Consider the following 19253-nt stretch of genomic DNA (forward strand, 5'->3'; position numbering starts at 1 on the left):
CTGTTTCTGATGCTATAAGAAATTGCAAGGCTTCAGAGAGCCAGGCTGGCTTTGTGGTCCTGCCCTTGAAGCGATATTCAGACATCTGTTTGAAAGTGCTGTTGGTATTATCATTATACCTAATTGTTCAAACTCCTCCTTATCTGCATGACTTCACCTCTGAAATGACCGAATGAAACGATAGGAGAGAGAAGGGAAGGGAAGGGGGGGGGGGGGGTCTGCAGTAGTGGGTCAAAACCAGGGATTAGAACAGAAATTGTCTTATAATTAAAGTTCTGGAGCTGCCACCGCAGCAGTGCAATTGCTAATGGGGATCAGTGAAGCACAGATGAGGAAATGTAAGATACCTGCTTCTGGTGAGCATTCAAGCAGGGGTGAGGAGGCAAAATGATGCTGTTTGGGAGGATAGGATGAAGTTCAGGGATGAGCAGGATGAAAGGAAGGGGGTAGAGGAGCGATCCTGGACGCATGGTATGAGAAACCCTTCAGCCAGGTCTGTGTGTGCTCTCTCAGGTTTGGTGAAGCATCTTCAGTCCCTGCTGCCGAAGGGACCACCAGCACATGGATGTGTTTTGCTTCAAGAGCAGCCAACCCCTTGTCTGTGTGAAGGGAACCTTTTATTTGGTGAGCGGTGGCCTCTGCCACTTCATTTCATGCTCGGTGTTCAGAGGCCAAGGGCTGCTTCTTTCTAAGACCATTATTAAATGCCTCTGAATTACTGAGCTGGTTCGCTAGCACTAGGAGGGAGGATGGGGAGGTGGTTTTTTCCTAGGCCAAAACTTGTGGCTGTTTTCTTGCATTCCTCTGCCCCTCCAAAGCACACACTGCCTGGGTTTCGTTCATTCATGTTGGCCAAATATTGGGTTTTGGGAGGGCTCTTGATGGTGACATAATTAAAGCTGTGCATCCACAAGTCCAGAGCAATGAGCAGTTATCCCTGTCTGCTCCCGGCAGAGGCTGCGGAGTCAAAATGAGCTTTGGTGATCCCAGTTTGGCTCAGGGTTGAAAGGAGTTGTTTGTATTTTCACCTCCTGCATGACTGATACCAACTCTTCTCATTTGGATGCTCTTCCTCCTTGTGTCTCTACCTGGTTGCTCCTTGGAGGATGGAACACAGCTGGATGTGGTGATGATGCTGAAGGGTACCAAGAGGCTCAGCATCCTCTACCCAGCGCAGGAGCATGGGATATGATTCTGCATCAGTAGAACCATAGAATCCCAGACCGGGTTGGGTTTCCTTAAAGCTCATCCAGCTCCAACCCCTGCCATGGGCAGGGACCCCTTCCACTGGAGCAGCTTGCTCCAAGCCCCTGTGTCCAACCTGGCCTTGAGCACTGCCAGGGATGGGGCAGCCACAGCTTCTCTGGGCACCCTGTGCCAGTGCCTCAGCACCCTCACAGGGAAGAACTCCTATGGAGCTCACTGTTGGGAGCTGGAATGGTGTCCCAGGAGAGGAATTGCTCTGTATAGGCTGTATTGTTTATATTCTTCAAGCATCCCCTGGTGATTGTTGTGAAGCTGTTGTTAAGAAGTTAAACTGGTGAGAGCTGTGACTGTTTCTGTGTCACACTTTGTGGGCTAAGGTGGAGAAGCTGTTCCTGCTGGTGTGTCCTCTGTGCCCGCAGCTGACTGAAGAGCGCTGGGATGAGGGAAGTGCCAGGCTGCAGTAACTAGTGCCAATGCACTTCCCTGCAATATGCAAAAGGCTTACAGGAGCAATGGGAATTTCTGCCTGACCTCAGCTGGTGTGATCAACTGATGCCCTGAAGCATGAAAATAAATAGCTCTGACTCATAAGAACAAGTGGTGCAATTACTTTAGCTAGGATAAAATATTTGTAAGTATCTAATCCTTCTCTGCACCGTGTGCAGAAGCGAGTACTTATCTCCCTGCTGCTCCCTCCTTCCGCAGCAGCAGCACAGCTCCATCCAAACAAGGAGCCTCTTGAACTCCTTGTGTCCTGGCACATCTGTTCCTGCAGCCCTTGTTCCTAGCTGGGGCGCTGGGAGGGATGCGCAGCCATGGGGTTTGATGTGAGTTGAATCATATCTCTTAGTTTGGGCTTATTCTGTGGTTTTTGCCTTAAAAAAGCAGGACAGGAGTGCCTGGAGGTCTGTTCAGTCCTAGCAGCGGGAAGGTGGATGGGTGGCAGCGGTGAACCCTGTTATAGAGCACATAGGAGGTGGGTTCAGATAATAGCATCCCAGACTGGTTTGGGTTGGAAGAGACCTTAAAGCTCATCCAGTTCCAACCCCTGTCACTAGACCAGGATTTTTCTCACTCAAACGTTTTCTTTTTTAAATAGGTTTGGCCCAGCAATGATTTAATGATATTTTTCTAACATTCAGGGTGTTTTTTGGCTTTGCTTCAAGAATTTGCTATTTCAGGACTAATTGTCAAACGAAGCACTGAGTTCACAGCAAAACATTGTAAGGGTGCTTTTTTTCCCTTTTCCCCCTCAAATGCTTTCAGCAAACAGAAAAAATGACTTAATCTCAGAAAAATGACTTAATCTCTTGGCTGTGCCCTCACATCCAATCTGCCTGGACAAATGTACGTGGTGATACATCCCTCTCGATTTCTATCCCACCGATTTCACAGTCAGCAGGAAAACATCCTGACTCCAGCTGTACTTTTACAGCCTTAGCATCTCACAAGGACCTGGCTGGAGCAGTGCAGGTGACTGCACCTTAGTGTGCCAGGGATGGGGCAGCCACAGCTTCTCTGGGCACCCTGTGCCAGCGCCTCAGCACCCTCACAGGGAAGAGCTTCTGCCTAAGAGCTCAGCTCAGTCTCCCCTCGGGCAGGTTCAAGCCATTCCCCTTGGCCTGTCCCTACAGGCCCTTGTCCAAAGCCCCTCTCCAGGTTTCTTGTAGGCCCCCTTTTGGTATTGGAAGACTGTTTTAAGGTCTCCCTTGTAATAGGGTTTGCTTTGTTTTAAGGAGACTAAAATAAGCTGTTTCCCTCTCTTGAAGATGCTTCCCATGGGAGAAAAGAGAGCCTGGAGCACAGTGCTATCTAAATAGCACTGTATAATGCTATCTAATATAGCAAATAATTGGTGGGATGGGGCCAGTTTTTGAGAGCTTGAGGCCAAGACTGTACCTGCTCAGCACTCCCCATCAGAACTAGGTCTCTCCACTGCCCAGCAGCTTGAGTATTCCTGCCAGGTTCCCCACGCAGGGCTTGAATCGGAAAATGCACACATGCACACTAACTAATTACCATCTCCTGCCCCTGGAGAGTGCTCCTGATTTGAGCTGCGAGCCCTGTATCTTGATTGTTTCCCTGGGAAAGAAACAAAAACAGGCTTGTACCCGTGGTCCCTGGGGACCTGGGAAGATGTGTGACTCGGGCTTGACTGTATTTCTCTGCCTGCCGCCGCCGTATTAAAAACATCTAATAAACACATTTGGAGTGTGGATCGACGTGCCTGCACCAGGCTCGCCTTGGTAGTGCTGAAGTTCACCAGGGAAGTTGTCCCTTGCTGCAGCCTCAGCATCATCTGGTCCTGACTTGTGAGCTGAGCTAACACTGGGAGTCACCAGGGGATAACATCCTGGACCTTAATGCTAAGGTTGGGCAGGAGGACATGGGGCTGTCCCATGGCAAACCTCCAGGCTTCAATGATTCTGAGCTCTTAGGATATACTGTGAGGGTACTGAGGCACTGGATAAGGTTGTCCAAAGAAATGGTAAATGCTCCATCCCTGGCAGTGTTCAAGGCCAGGTTGGACTGAGCCTTGGGTGACATGGGCTAGTGTGAGGTGTCCTTGCCCATGGCAGGGGGCTGGAACTGGATGACCTCAAGGTCCTTTCCAACCCAACCCATTCTATGATTCTACAGATATATGCCATATATAAATATAAAAAAAATATAAAAATATATATATTTATTTCCCCTCCCTTCAGAACGGGGCTATATTGATCTGCCCATCTCGTGCATCACAAGGGTTGAGTTTTGCAGTTTAATGGGATTCTTTCTTTGCTGTCTTTCTGATCACAAGTGACAAAAGCCTCCCCATGGCATCCCAACAACCTTCCTACTAAAACGCAAACACCCTGGGAAGGTTTTGACTTGCGCAAAGCGATGCCCGTCTGATGGAAAGCCGTTAGCTGCTGCTTTTTTCTTCACTCCTTCCTCTCTTCCTTGCTAGAATAAAGTGGTTTACATCATTCCCCCCCTCCTTGTTTCAGCCAACAAACATGTTTGCTTCTCCTTAATTACCTGGGTGTCAATGGGGTGCTTCATCACTGTCTCTCCTCAGCTGGTTCCTTTTCATTTCAATATGTAGCAGATAATCAGAAGCCTCAATTGCAAATCCTGCAAAATCCTCTAGACTTGAAGCTCGAAAATAAGGCCCCAAATGACCTTGAGATGACTGAGCAAGTCCATGGAAATTAGGATCAACCGGACTGATTTGCCTGGCCTGAGGGGAAGAAGGTATTTAAGAAAAAAATGAAAATAAAGAAACCTGACAAATGAGGCAGGAAAGTTTCGAGTGTCTCAGGTGAACGGGAACATTAGAATATGTATTAGTTATAAATGCTCTAGTGCAGGGTGCCTGAAATTGTTAGAGGGAAGTAATCTGCGTGCATGCATGAGGAATGGGTGTGAGACGTGCTGCGGGAGGAAAGTGACCCTGGAGCTGGTTTTGCTGCAGCTAAAATAGAGTATGGTCCGTGTGCTCTGTGCTGGCTTGCCCTATAGATGATTGTCAGGGGCAGTGGTGGAATCACTACGCCTGTGGAAGCATTCACAAACCATGTATACGAAGTCCTGAGTGATGTGGTTTAGTGGTGGCCTTGGCAGTGCTGGGGTAAGGGTTGGACTTGATGACCTGAAAGATCTTTTCCAACCTGGTTATTCTATGATTGTATGATGTATTTAGTGGTGTTGGCAGCTCTGCACAAGCTTGACCCTCACTTTTGCTGTGTATTGTACAAACACAGGGAACTGGGGGTCTGCGGTCAGCTTGCAGCTGCTTTATCTCACCTATGAGACATCTCCCATATGGATAAACAAGCTGATGGACATGGATGGAAGGTGGCTGGAGATATGCACAGGGGTGATGCTCTTGGGATTTCTCAGGATCTGGGCTTTTGCTTCAAGCAACTACGTTCCCAGGGAAGCTGCACGCTGCTGTGGCTTCATGAAGTGTCACCCTTGCCCTCACGTCATGGGGATGTGTGTCCCGTGATAGCCCAATGGAATAGCTGTCATCGTCTGTCTGCTGCTTGAGTGTGCTCCTTGTCTTGATTGATATCTGGGAAGATGTAAAGAGACTTAGATGAAGGCAAAGAAGCCAAAGCCATGGTATCTAGAGGGGAGAAGGTGCTGGGTGTTTTGACTTGAAGGAACATACCATCTCATTGACAGGGAAGGTTCACTGGGGTTATATGGCAACCGCTGTTCCCCATCCCCGTGCACACTGGACGGGGAGGAGATAGAAGAGTTGGGAATGAAGGAGCACGAGAGCAGCTTGGTGGTTGTATGGCACCTAATCAAGGTTAACCCACCACAGAAGATGAACGGTGTGGGTACAATTACGAGCTATCACCCAGCTTGGGGCAGGGTGTCTGTGTTCTGATCCTTGGGATTGCGTTTTGGAGGCTGATCCCAGCCTGGAGCTGCTATTGAAGGGATCCCCTTGTGCTGCAGCCTGAAGGATCTGTGCTGTGTAATGGTGTAGCCCGTTGTTTGGTCTCCACAACTGCTTCTTGTTTGCCTATGGACTCGTTTGTCATTTGTGAGGTTGGGCAGCAGCATCATCTTGACAAGAGAGAGAGATTTAGAGCTCTCTAATCCACGCTTGTCCATCCTAATTACTTTCCTTATCAGCCTTCAGGAGAGTAACTTTACAGTGGTAATTAGTCTCTTCAATCCCACCCTATCTTAATAATTAACGCAGAGTTAGAATGGGAGGAGACAGTCTCTGGTTTGGGATGAAAAGGTCCTTCTAGGGAGAGAACAGCATAGATTTCTTATGGAATCAAATGCATCCTGGAGAGAACAGCCCTGGGGAGGGCACAGGGAGGCTGTGTGCTGAGGACTTGGGGATGCTGACAACATGTAGCAAGCAATGTGAGCTCGAATTGTGTTTATACAGTGTGAGTTTGGATGCTTTATTGAAGGAAACACTTGGCAGGCACGGGTGATGCGGCATTGAGGTGGTGAGCATCTGCGGCTTGCATGGGCTTCACCTGGGGCTGCGAGCATCCAGCACTGCTGGAAATGAGACCATTCATCATCTCTAGTTTTTGAGACACAGCACAAAAAGGGCAGTTTGACCTAATGCTGCCCTATAGCAGCTGCAATTACTGGAGTATAATTCATTTCAAATGGATCCAGAGATTTCTTTCCATTAACACCCAGGGTAAAAATAGGAGTGAGTGGGCAGGAGTCTCAAGCCAGGTGGTGCTGAGGCTGACAGTCATCACAGGCAGGGAATAAGTTGCATTTTGTGGAGGCAAAGGGCAGGATTGGACCTAGTGGGGCTCCCAACAATGGTTTTCATTTCTGGTGTCTAAATGAGGATCTTAACCCTGAGTATAGGTAGCAATACAGTGTGTGATGGGATGATCAAGAGCAGCCACAGCGGCAAATCTCTTGCGGAACAACTTGATTCTCAGCTTTTTCTATGTAGGAGGGCTTCAGTTCCTCAAACTCAGATCATTCTGGGGGCAATGGGTTGGGTTTAGTTATGTCCTTTTTCAGGAGGCCCACAGAAGAAGTTTGTCCTGGAAACTACTCCACTCTTATCAATCTTGGGATATAGTGTTGGATGCACAGAGACTGTGTTAGTTTGGATGCTCGGTGCTGCCTCAACTTGAAGATGTGGTTGTGTGCATCAAATCTGGTGTTTCTTGGAAATCAGTTAAGTCTCAATTCGGTGTTGTTATGTGTTTCTTGGAATGAAGCTGTTAGCAAGGTGGGTCTGAGGAGCAGAAAGGGCTTTGGCATGCTATGGCAGTTAATGCAGCTGGGGTACCACTGCTCCGGAGGTGACCTCTGTCTCTGAGGAGCTTGTGAGTAAGGTATGTAAAGGGAGGGATGGAACTGAAACCTTTTTTTAGGCTGCTCCTTTAATTTTCAGACATTTCTGGCTAACCTGGCTCTGGGTAAAAAAATAACATCTTGGTTTTTATTACAAGCCCCAGAGGCTCATATTAATAGGTTGGTTTAGAGCTGGCAGTATTACCTTCCAGAAGGTGTTTGCAAACTACCTGAAGGCTGCACTCTGCCACCACCTTCTCAGTATCCTTGTCCTCACTGGCTTTTTGCATCCCTACCCCCAGTCTTCGTTTGTGCTGGAGCTCCAAAGACCTGCTTCTGCCAAGTCAATCCATCCAGGGCAGCCACTGGGCATGGCCCAGAGGGTCCCAGGTCTTGGTTCAACCCAGGTTTTCAAGCAGGGCTGTATGGATAATGGAGGGGGTCACCTGGCTGAAGAGCTTCCCTCCCTTCCCAGGCCACTGCCAGGGAAGATGTATTTGCCTTGGCGTCTTCCAAGGTGGATTCGATCCCCACCATGCAAGCGGTGCCAGGCAGATGTCAGGCTCTGATGGATGGGCAGACACTAAGCAGTTGGGTAAGGATCCCTCTTGGTCATTACCTTGGCTCTTTGCCCTGCTCCTGTGTTGGAGACACGGCCTCTCTGCGGTCCACACTTCCTTCCATCATCACTGTGCTGAACTGAACAGACAGCTCCATTCAGTAATGCATAACCTCACATAGTCCTTGTAATATTTAAAGGAGGGGAATGAACTATTTAGTTGGTTGTTCCTCCAGGCTGCAGGTAGAGGAGAAGAAGTGATGGAGACAGTTTATGTTCCTTGAGCAATGCTGTGAGCCTGACAGGATGCAGGGATGGATACAGGATGCAAGGATGGATACAGGATGCAGGGATGGATACAGGAGCCTTCCTGCAGCTAGATGCAGAAGTGCTTCAGGGTGGCAGGGATATGGGGCAGGCAATAACCCTCTGAACGTTGTGTAGAAGTCTCTGTGAGCAACCTGTGCCAAGGGCCAGAGAGAAAGATGGCTAAGGTATTACTTTTTTGTTTGGTTTTGAGTGTGTTTAAACGATTCTCATGCTCGAGCCTGGCTTCCAAATGGGATTTGATCATTCAGAAACAAGGATGTTATTGAAAACCAGCAAAACCGGCTCTTAAGCAATTGTTCAATGAGTTTTGAGCAGTTCCCTTCCCACCCATGTAACTTAGCCTTATGCAATGACTCTATAAACTATTCTGCTTCCTTTAGCTCTAAGGTGAGATGATGGATTTATTCCCCACCCATCCAGGCTTATTTTCATTCCTGTACAGGCTGTTCTGAAACCTGAGTGGAAGGCGTTGTGCAAATCCAAAGCATTGGATTGTTTAGAAGTCACTGGAGTATCTTGTGTTCATTATTTTAACAATTGGAGAGAGGGTTTTATTTTCTCCAGAATCATAAACACAATCTTCAGTGTGTTTTATGAAAACAATAAAGCTAAACTCTAATAACCACACATTTTCCTTGCTTTATGTGCACACATCCTTAGGGAACGGGGCCTCAAGGACTCATCTTGCTTTGCTTTTAACAGAGTTTTAATGCGCTCAAGTTGGTAAGTGGTGGAGAGCTCGATCATGAATTTGCTTTTGGTACCTAAAGGTATTTTCTTTGCCTTTAAATATGCTCAAGGTGAGCAAAAAAGGCACCTCTGGAAAAGAAAGGCAGTGATGCAACATGCCGATTTTAGCTCTGTGATCTGAAAATCAGGCTTCATTTGAATGCTGGCTATTGCAAACTCCTGTGTACGAGGACTAATTAGCTTTCTTGCATCCCTTTCCTATCCTGTGAACAATACTGTTTTCCTTTAGAAGAGATCTGAGGCTCTCAGAGGCAATTAATAAAGGAGGATGCTCAGCTACAAACGGAGCAGCAAAGCAGGGAGATGAAGGGATGCAGTTCCTAAAGTATTTAGCCACCTAATGGATTTTTTATTTTGGATTCAGAAGTAGGTTAGGGCCCGGGCTCCGTCAGTGGTAGTGATTTGTTTGATTGAGAACTCACTTAACAAGGCAGTTTTCATCCAGAAGTGCTGAGAAATCCAAAATGCCATGGAGATGCTCCAGTTTTGAACACTTTTTTGGGGGGGAGGAGGGGGAGAAAATACCATCTTTTGGCATTTCTTCAAAGAAGAGTATGTGACCGGTGCGTGCTGTAGGACACCAAATGGCCATGGTCTTGGCTGAGCTATGCCTGGTGCTTGTCTTTCACCCTTTGGTTTGCTGTTTCTGGAGCAGATAGATGAAGAGGTTTTTTTTCCTCTCCCTCATGGGGAAACTTCCAAATGGTCTTTTTGCTTTAGCACAAACCAGGATAAGGTTCAGAACCCCGGAAAACTCCTTTAGATCTTCATGGAGCAGCTTCTCTACTCACTTTGTTTCAGTGCTGTGCGAGTTGGATGTGCAGGCTGCGTCTTTGCCTTTCATGAGCTCTAACAGGGCCAAGCACGTCCATAAATATCTGAACTGATGAATTTCTTTGAGATGAGTGATGAAGCCAAGGGTAGAACAGAGGGCTCTTCTCCTTCTGCCCAGTGTGATAATGATGGGCACCAAGAGGGCTGCACTCATGGCTTATCTGTGAAAGCATTATGTGCCAGGAGCAGGAACCTGAATGTGTGGGCATCAGGAAGGGTAATCTATGCCTGTAGTTCCCAAAGCCTTAACACCAAAACCCTGAAGGAAGGTGGACCCATATGCTTGGTTCATGAATGATCTTGGGGGGTGCAAAGCTGTCAGAGAGGAAAGAGCAGGAGATGAAAGGCGTTGATGCTGCTGACAGGCAGAAGATGGTGTGTAAATGCAGGCAAGTGCCTCTCTTCTTGGGAGGGGGGAGCTTTGAGCCACCAGCACTGTGTAGGGACAGGCTGTGGGCCCCACACTTTCCATCCTGGGCAGCAGGATTCAATCGGTGTGGGCTGTAACACAGCGGGGCTGCTCAGCACCATCGCCTTTTCAACCTAACGCGGAGTTCTCGCGTCCAGAGTCCTTTGATGCTTGTCTGAGAGTAACAGGGCTCTCTGGTATCCAAAAGGAGCTCTTCGCGCAAGGGTGATAAATGTGTTTAATTTTAGCAGAGCTTGTAGCCTGGTTTTATCCCCAGATCTGTCTCTTGAGGTTTTATTAGCTGATGGTGTCTGTAGGAAAAAGTCAAAGCCACTAGACAGGAACAGCCGTGGAATTGATGTAGGATGTAGCATGTTTTGGAGATAATGTTTCTCATTCTTGCCGTCGCTACGTGCAGAGTTTAGGCAGGGCATTTCCAGTTCTGCCATGGTTTTAGAGCTGCTGCCTGCCAAAATCCCCTTGGGCTGGCCTCCTGCTTAGTCAGGGTGCGAGCTGCACGCTGTGGTCGTGATGGCTGCTCTGCTCTGGTCCATGGAGGGTTGGAGCACAGGGAGCTGTGACAAGACGGGTGACAAACATCCTTCTGCCCTGCCTGCAGCACTGATAAACCTGTCACAGAGGGGAGCTTTGATTGCTGGAAGCTCCAGGCAGCAGGAGGGACCCATCCCTGTCTGCTCCGGGCGTGCTGGTGTGGGGAGATGATCACCCTGCCTTCGAATCTGGGAGAGAGACGATTTGCAAACATGTGTTGATGCGTTCCCGTAGGAAGCCAGGCGCTAAATCATCGCCTTGCAGCTTGCATGCAGATTCATCCAGGGAACCTATTTAATTAGGGGATAAATTTAGAAATCAATTATTTGCAGAAACTGTTTCTTTGCCTCTAATGAGGCTGCAAGGATTCATCCCCCTCTGCCTCTTCCCCGTGACCTTTGTCTATGCAGATCAAGGGTGTCTCCGTGTCTCTTCTGTCTCAGTGTAGGTGCTTCTCTTCGGGCAGTGGCAATAGAACTTTCCCTGAGACTCTGCTAGGGGGTACAACCATGAAATCATGCTGCTTTTGGATCTAATGGTGTGGGGGTGATTAGCACCAGTGTTAACGGGGGCATGGGTTCATAAAATGGTTTGGGTTGGAAGGGACCTTAAAGCTCCTGAGTTCCAACCCCTGCCATGGGCAGGGACCCCTTCCACTGGAGCAGCTTGCTCCAAGCCCCTGTGTCCAACCTGGCCTTGAGCACTGCCAGGGATGGGGCAGCCACAGCTTCTCTGGGCACCCTGTGCCAGCGCCTCAGCACCCTCACAGGGAAGAGCTTCTGCCTAAGAGCTCAGCTCAGTCTCCCTTCGGGCAGGTTCAAGCCATTCCCCTTGGCCTGTCCCTACAGGCCCTTGTCCGAAGTCTGATCTGAAATTAATGGGAAGGGGAAGATGATGATGAAGGGCTTGGAACTGGGTGGGAAGGATGAGGGACAGAAAGAGCCTCATGAAGCATTTCCACTGGTGAAGAACACTAGGCAACCTGGCAGGGGAAGGAGTGGGACCCTATGGGTTAATGTTGTGTTGTCAAAGGTTCTTCCAAGCCGGGTTAGAGCTGCAGTGACAGTGAATCTGGTTGGAGAGATGTGGCACTGGCAGGCTCATGCTTCCAACAGAGCTGGAGGGGTTGGAGCCTGTGCCTGGCATCCACACGGCATCACACCCAGGGACCATCATAGGCTTTTCCCTGACTCTTGCACAAGGGCTGGCACCCCTGCATGGTAACAGGATGGTGTAGGGCCTGGCCACCATCCCTGGCAGCATCAGTGTGTTCTGGTGACCCGGGATTGATCCCTTATTTCAGCATGGGAAGCACTTGTTGCAAGGCACAGCTAGCACGCTGCTGGGAAAGGGGCCCTCCTTGCGGTGGTGCTTGTGAGGGCACGGCTGCTTTGGTTCTGCCACTTTGTCACTTCTAATCTGACAAATCGCTTTGCTTCTCTTTTGCCTTCCTCACTTTTAAATGGGGGAAAATCATTTTGCCCACAGGCTCCGAGAAGCCCTGATAAATCCGGTTTCTTACGTCAGTTTGGATTTTCATGTCTTCTCATCTTATGATGCCACTTTCTAAGACCTCCAATGACTTCTCTGTGCTCTCAGATCAGCTGCTTCGAGTCCAGTTCATTTCAGTGCCAGTCAGTCCAGAGAGAGATGAGGATTTTCGCAGCTATGTCTCAGTGAACTCATTTGTTTTTGGCAACCTCATGGCTCATAGCCTCATGGTGCAGGGCTGAGGCTGCCCGGGTTGTCTGTCCTGCTCAAAGGGGTCTTGGTACCCCAGGATGGCATCCTTGGGGAGCAGCAGGTTGCTTTTGCCATAGCCCTTGCTGTGCTTCTCTCCTTTCCTGCAGTGTTCAAGGCCAGGTTGGATGGGGCTTGGAGCAAGCTGCTCTAGTGGAAGGTGTCCCTGCCTATGACAGGGGGTTGGAGCTGGATGAGCTTTAACATCGCTTCCAACACAAACCGTTCTATGAAACCTGGTGGTACGTGGCCAACTGTTGGTGTGTCCTGGGCTGATGGCATCCCTCTGGGTGTTGGGATAGATAAATCCAGGTGCGAGGTGGCTCCTGGGTTAAGATGCAACACTCTTGGAGAGAAGTGAATGTTCTGTGAGAACAAGAACTCGTTTCTGTAAGTAAAAGCTGAATGTGGGGTTTGTGAGTAGCCGAGACAGAACCTGGGTACTTGGGGAGGTACCTTGGGTACCACGGAGTTTCTGGAGGCTTTCCAGGGAGCGAGCACTCAAAACCTCTCCTAGATAAGAAAGAAGACCCTTAATCCTTCGTAACCACTGTGGATGTCTCTCTTGGCAGTAAGGGAAGGGACCCTGTTAAGTGTAGAAGCCTTATCACAGTGCACATGGAACAAATGCTCATTACTGGTAACTGATATTTTTGACTTTTTGGGCAAGGATATACCCAGAATTTTCAAGCTACTTCACTTTTGATGCACCCTCCTGGTGCTCCAGGCAGGCTGAAGAGCCCATATTATCCATTACCTGTTTTTTTCCCATCCAGCATCCAGCTCCTCCCTTTTGCCCTGCTGGTTCCTTCTCCTTGGGGAAGAGCATCCATCTCTCAAGAGGTGGAACCGTCCTAGTATTTGTCTGTTTAGAAAGCAGCAAGACTTCCTCTCTCCTTCCCCACTTCCTACTCTCCCTCTGCCCATCCCTCCATGGTCCATAGGGAGTTTCTGCTGGGACCCCTCAGTGCTCAAAGAGCTTCTTAGGAGGGGAGATCCATGGAGGAACCATTCTAGAAACATCACTTCGCAGCTTGAGCAGTGCCCTGAGCGATCACACTACGTTATCATTCTAAGAGGTATGACTCCCAAAGAGAGACATTTGAAAAGGCAAAGAGGTTATAAAGCACTTGGCTACTTGGAATCAAGCTCGGAGCGATGCTCACCCCTTGAGGCCAGTGCCGTCTGCTCACTAAGTCCCCGGCGTATGCTGTGGATGCCCTAAAATGAACATAACACTGCTTTGTTGTGAGATCTGCCTGGACTGCAACGCTCTTCGAGTCACCTGAATAGGTCAAATTGCCCTTCTGCTCCTGCTGTAGCTTACAGGGGAGACAAGCGCAGTCCCCGCTGCTTGGTGTGTCTCTTGGTTGGTGTGATGATGGTCCCCTGCCCCTTGCTGCACACCCCACAGTGCCTCTACCCTGCTCTGTTCCCAGCCCTCAATGCCTGTAGGAACTCAGAGTCGAAGAGAAAGTTGCAGCTGCCGCTGTCACTGCACAGGGAAGACGCTGTAGGGGCACTTTTCCCAAAATGAGATGGTTTTCTCTTTGCACAAGCATTACCTAGTGCCATGATGACTCTTGGAGCTGTTTTGCCTTCATAAGATCGGTGTCTGAGGTGGTGCTGGCTGTCCTGGGAAAAAGCATCACCACCGCTGCAAATGCCTGTGCTAAGGGAAGGCAGGCAGGAGGGATGCAGGCAGGCTGGGATTGGCTGAGCACCTCTCTTTTAATGTGGGACTTGGGTTAAACTATCAGCAGAACCCACCTGGTCCCTTCTCCATGTGCCAGCACTCAGGGACCATGTGCTGCCACTACAGATGATGCACTCTGCCTTGCCCCTGCCTTCATGTCTGCCTCCCTCATATTCCCTCATCTGCTATGAAGAAATCAAGTGAGCGGTTATCTCACACAGCAGCTCTTGCTCAGTCACCTCCGGTTGTGTCATTAGACCCTTCAGATCCGTTCAGGCTCCAAGTGAAGCTCTGGTGTCACCGTGCAGGCAGTGATGTGCAGCAGCGGACAATTGCACTCCAGGCACTGGCACCGTGGCTCAGCTCAGCTGAGCCTGGGCTTGGGGATTAATTAGGGCTTTTTTTCTTACCCATGTGCATAGTAAAGGCTTTTGAAGGTGGTTCCGCTGGATGTGGGGTGGGAATAGATCCTCTAGTGCTTGTGGCGGCCCTGCAGGAGCCAAGCAGTGGTTTGGTGACGTGCTGGAGTCACATGAAGGGCTGGGGCAGTGATGGAGAGATGTTCCCAGCAGGACAGGTCCCTACAGGGCTCAGGATGCTGCCCCAGTGCAGCAGATCCCTCCTGTCTTTATAAAAACCTGTGATTTAATCCATCCTTAAAGCAGTGTCAGAGGTTTCAGTCCTGTTTGGAAACATCCTGAATGCTCAAACAGCTTTTTTTCCAACCAGATTTGCCCGTCCCACATTGCCCTTAGTCATCGTGCTTGTAGCAAGCATGGGTAAAGCTCTTCCCAAATCTTCATTCGCGAAGCCAAGCCATCAATCAGTCAAAGCAGTGATGGGTTGGGGCGGGTGGTGTTGTGTGCCCGTTACCTGCAGAAAGGCTTCCATCTCAAGGACATTGATTTCTTTAGCAGGGATTAATAGTTGGGCCATCAGAAACTGGTGCTTGTGCCTTTCAGAGAGACTTTTCCCTCCTCATTTAGCAGGTCTGTCTCCTGTTGGGTTTTGAGGATCTGGAGTAAGTGGGGAACAGATTTCTACAGCTTTCCTCATGCTCTCATTCCTCATGTCTCTACAGCAACAGCTCTCATGGACCACCAGCTCTTTCTTCTTCTTTGCACCTTCAAGTGCTCTTTCAAAACCAAACCCCATGTCTCTCTTGGGTGAGCCAGGAGGCTCCAGTGAAGTGGCAAAGCTGGAGCTTATCAGTAGAACCCCAAAGCATTTCCAAAGCAAACTCTTGTGTCTGAACTGAGGGGTGTGATTGGGGCAGCTCAACAAAATCTGTGCATCAAGAGACCATGTTCACACCCACCCCTCTTGCAAACAATAAAGACAAGGAGCTGCTGGAGAGGGCCCAGTAGAGGCCACAAGGATGCTCAGGGGTCTGGAGCATCTCTCTGATGTGCAGAGATTGCAGGAGCTGGGCCTGGTTAGTCCAGAGAAGAGCAGCCAGAGAGGGGATCCCATCAATGCAGATCAGTATCTCAAAGGTGGGTGCCAGCAAGATGGTGCCAGACTCTTTCCAGTGGTGCCCGGGGACAGGACGAGGAGCAATGGCCATAAATGGCCACCAACACAAGTGTCACCTCAGCATGAGGAAGAACTTCTTTATGTGAGGGTGGCAGAGCCCCGGCACAGGCTGCGCGGGGGGATTATGGAGTCTCTATTTGGGAGGCATCCCAACCCCACCATGGCCACGTTCCTGTTGTGAGGCTACACTGGATGATCTTCAGAGGTCCCATCCAACCCTGACGATGCTGTGATTCATCTCTGTAGGATACACAAGTGTGGCTCTAATGCTTAAAGTCACTTTCCTTTACCTTTTGTTTTAACGATGGCTGCAAACCATCTCTTCCAGACCTGGCATTTCTCATTCAAACCGAAATGACCCATTGTGTTGAGCTGCGCGTGTGTCATTCCTATAGGATTGGCTTACCGGGCAGCAGCCCTGTCCGCCTGTGCACTGTCGGCTTCCACCACTGGTCAATGGGAGTCTCCGCTGACAAATAAAAATGGAATTGAATGGAAAGGAATTGAAAGTCAAAAGGGCCCTGTAATAATTTGAGAGTGCCTGAGGCGCCCTGCTGAAGCTCTGGCATTATAAATAAGGGTAATGTACTAGAGAGTGAATTGCAATCAAAGCAGCTGTAAGAACGTGGAGCGTGTGCTGAGCTCCTTGAAGGTGCAATGGAGTCAGGTTATGATCTGTAGGCAGTGCAGGCGAATCAATATCTACTCACTGATGTATTTAGGGACCCTAAAGCCTGTGATTAGAAAAGCTGAAGGGACGTGGGGATGGTGCAGAGGGCTTCAGAGCCAGGAACTGGTTGTCTTAAAGTTGTTACTAGGGGCTGAATAGGGCTGACTTTGTTCTTGTCACCACATTTCCTCTCCTGGACCATGTGTGATGATGCAGCCTGCTGACCTCTTGCTGCATGGCATGATAATTACACCAACCTAAAATACTCTCTTAAAATAAAAGCCCAAATAAAACCCAGGTTTATGAATAAGGTTGGTGGGAGGACAAGAAGGATCCAAATGTCCTGGCTGAGTTTACTGTTCCTGACAGTAACTGGAGTAAATACAGTGCTGTCACTGGGCCAGCAAGTGTAATACCAGCTCCTGGCACACGGCACAGGCTTCCCCAGGAGGACTGGAGCCCAGTCAGAGGTTGGACAGGGAGGTGTAAAAGTCGGTGTTGGTGCCTGATGAAGCTGGGCAGACGCTGGGGGCCACCCTTGGGACAACAGGTACAATGGCATGGCTCTTGTAGCTCGATGGTGAAGTGTGATGGCAGCTCAGTTCTTACCACATCTATGTGGTCTTTGAGGTGGCTGATCCCAGGAGCATGCCCAAAACCTGGCTTCTTGTTCTTCTTCCAGGCAGTTTGGGTAAAACCTAAAAGCAGCCAAACCCACTTTTTTACAAGTCCCATTTTCCCCATTCAGTGTGAGACACACGATGCTGTTGGCAGAGATGCAGAGAGAGTCCCCCAGCCTGATCCCATGGACCACCCTGAGACCAAGGCTCCCTGAAGCCCTCCTCCATCCAGCACCATCCCTCAAGTACACCATATCCCAATGGACATGCATAGTAGGCACCCCAGGAATGCTCTGCAGGTGAGGGCTATGTTCCTCACAAACAGGGCCTTGGAAAGGAGATGATCAGAGGCAGCTTGTCGTCGGTTTTCCCCCCTTCCTAAACTTCTGAGCTTCTCTATTACTTTTTACGACCTGCAGCTGTGTTTGTGTGTTGCCCTGGGGAGCACTGTTGGGGGGAGCAGTGGAGGAGATGTAGAAGGGAAGGAACATGCTAAGAGATGGGAATAGGGAGGAAAAAAGCAAACTGAGCTAATGATTGGAATAAAATCCCTACCATATTGCCACCAAAAGACCCAAACCCTTAGAACTGTTAGGGCCTGTTTGACTGCAGAATAGTCCCCTGGGGAGCATGGGGGAAGCCCCATTACTAGAGTCGTTTTGGAGCTAGGCTGCACAGAGCATGGTAATCTATTCCGCAGGGAGCAATCCTGTGCTGGCAAGGGCACTGGGGAGAGCTCTCTGTTTATGACTTTCTGCATAAATTTGGTTTATTAGCATAAGTGGTAGCTAGAACTGAGGAATCTGTAAACTAACACTTCACCGGAGGTTGGTGCCTCGGGAGAACATTAACTCAGAATAGCCCCTGGTCTAAAAGCAGGAGAAATGAGGCTGCAGGATTAGGGGTGACAAGAAGAGTGCACAGTTGCCGGCGCTGGCTTTTTGTGCGTGGTGGGAATGTGTTTCTGAGCTTGTTGGAAGAGGAAATGTAATCACTAAACAGATCTCCAGCTTTGCCAACAGATTAAGACGATGAGTTGTGCAGGTGAGCTGATGGAGTCTGGCTGCGGGGTGCAGGTCCTGCTGGGATGAAGCAGGTGGTGAGGAAAAGAGGAAAAAGGCAGGAGGAAGCTGGAGCTGTGCACTGGAAATTACTCACAGGCTTCTCATCCATCACAGTGAGGATTTGGTTCTTATAGTAAAGGTCTCCAGCTGGTCCCAAGGTCTGAACAGCACTGGGGAGCGGAGAGGAGAGGAAGCATGAGGCGGGTTTGTTTAACTGGGGATGGGAATAACCATGGGGGTTATCCTGCCTGGATAACCATACAGGGATGAACTGCCATAAGTAAGACGGCTTATATTAATAATGACCTTCAGGAATGAAATAAAAATACAATAATCATGGTAGATTAGTGAGAACAAGCCAATTAAATACAAAACAGGCTTTGTGAAGCGCCTTGACAGATAAAGCAGGGCTGCGACCTCCGGAATAACTGATGAATGTTGAAGCATTGCATAAGGTCGGGGGGAGCTAGTGGGTATTTCTAGCCTGGCAGGCTGCCTGGGAGAAGGCAGAGGTGAAAAGGCTATCTCTGCCTTGAGTAAAACAGAGTGGGAGGGGATGGAGAGGAGGGAGGAGGTGGGTAGGGCAGCCAGGAGCCCGAAGGCATCGGAGTAACAATCCTCCAACTTTAATATCTGCTGTTTCATTTTATATATTCATCATGTCAGCATAATCTGCTTTTATGGGAAACGTCTTGGTTCCCAACCAAATGCATTTAGGCCCTTTTTGCTTTTTAAGTTTGATTGTAATACGAGTTGAAGACTTCAATGAAATGTTTAGATGGAAGGGTTGTAGCGACAGCGAAGGGGAAAATGGAATTAGAGAAGCGGGTGGAAGGGAACTTGCTGTGATTGCTGCTGTCCTGTGTTGGTGACCTTCTGATGGGTATGAGCCCAGGTCAGGGAGCCCCAGGAAGGAATTTGTTTGGGATTGCTTTTTGATTTCCAAGGAAAACATAGAAATAGCAACTTTATGAGGCTCAGAGCCTGAGGAAGGGCAGGAAAGCAGAAAGCACTCCGTGTGCCCTATTCTAATTGAGGCCATCATCAGGTGATGCTGAGGGTTGGGAGGGTTCAGCTGAGCTGTGTGATGGGAGATGAGGGACAGGTGTGGGGCAGGGTGAGCCTGGAGAGCCCATTTCTGTCTGTGTTAGAGGGAAGATGGTTCCTCAGATCCTTTGCTCTGCATTGGGATGGAGAAAGGTGCTTGCCTGTGGGCTTTGGATGAAGAGTAGAGAGCTGTCTGGCAGCTGTGGGGCAGGAGGACCCTCATTGACCCTTTCCCTCTGTTGGGTGCACTGAGCAGGTAGGAAGATGACATGGCAGTTGTCTCGAGGTCTGTTTGGCTGCTTTACCTGGTGTTTTACTCCTGAAGCTGTGTTTGAGCCCTGTCTGAGAACTCCCCATCTGCTAAATGCCACGATTTTAAATAGCAATAGACTACAAGTGGTTTTCTATTGTTGCCAGTTTAAAACCTTAGCTGTATCTCATTCTGCTTTG

General features: G+C 49.2%; 1 protein-coding gene across 6 annotated transcripts in view; it reads left to right on the plus strand.

Moving 5' to 3' along the window:
• Positions 1 to 19253, plus strand: part of ASTN2 (astrotactin 2) — a 340921-nt gene that overhangs the window by 40839 nt on the left and 280829 nt on the right. For 2 of the 6 annotated variants that reach the window (XM_065695848.1, XM_065695850.1), the window contains exon 1: positions 18925 to 19059. The exons of 3 other annotated variants lie outside the window; for them this stretch is intronic. The gene's annotated coding sequence lies outside the window, so the exon portion shown is untranslated. Of the gene's footprint in view, positions 1 to 2013; positions 2034 to 18924; positions 19060 to 19253 lie in introns of those variants that run through there. One more of the 6 variants, XM_065695852.1, reaches the window with a different exon arrangement.

Source organism: Lathamus discolor, chromosome 15 (assembly GCF_037157495.1).
Source record: "Lathamus discolor isolate bLatDis1 chromosome 15, bLatDis1.hap1, whole genome shotgun sequence".
NCBI lineage: Eukaryota > Metazoa > Chordata > Aves > Psittaciformes > Psittacidae > Lathamus > Lathamus discolor.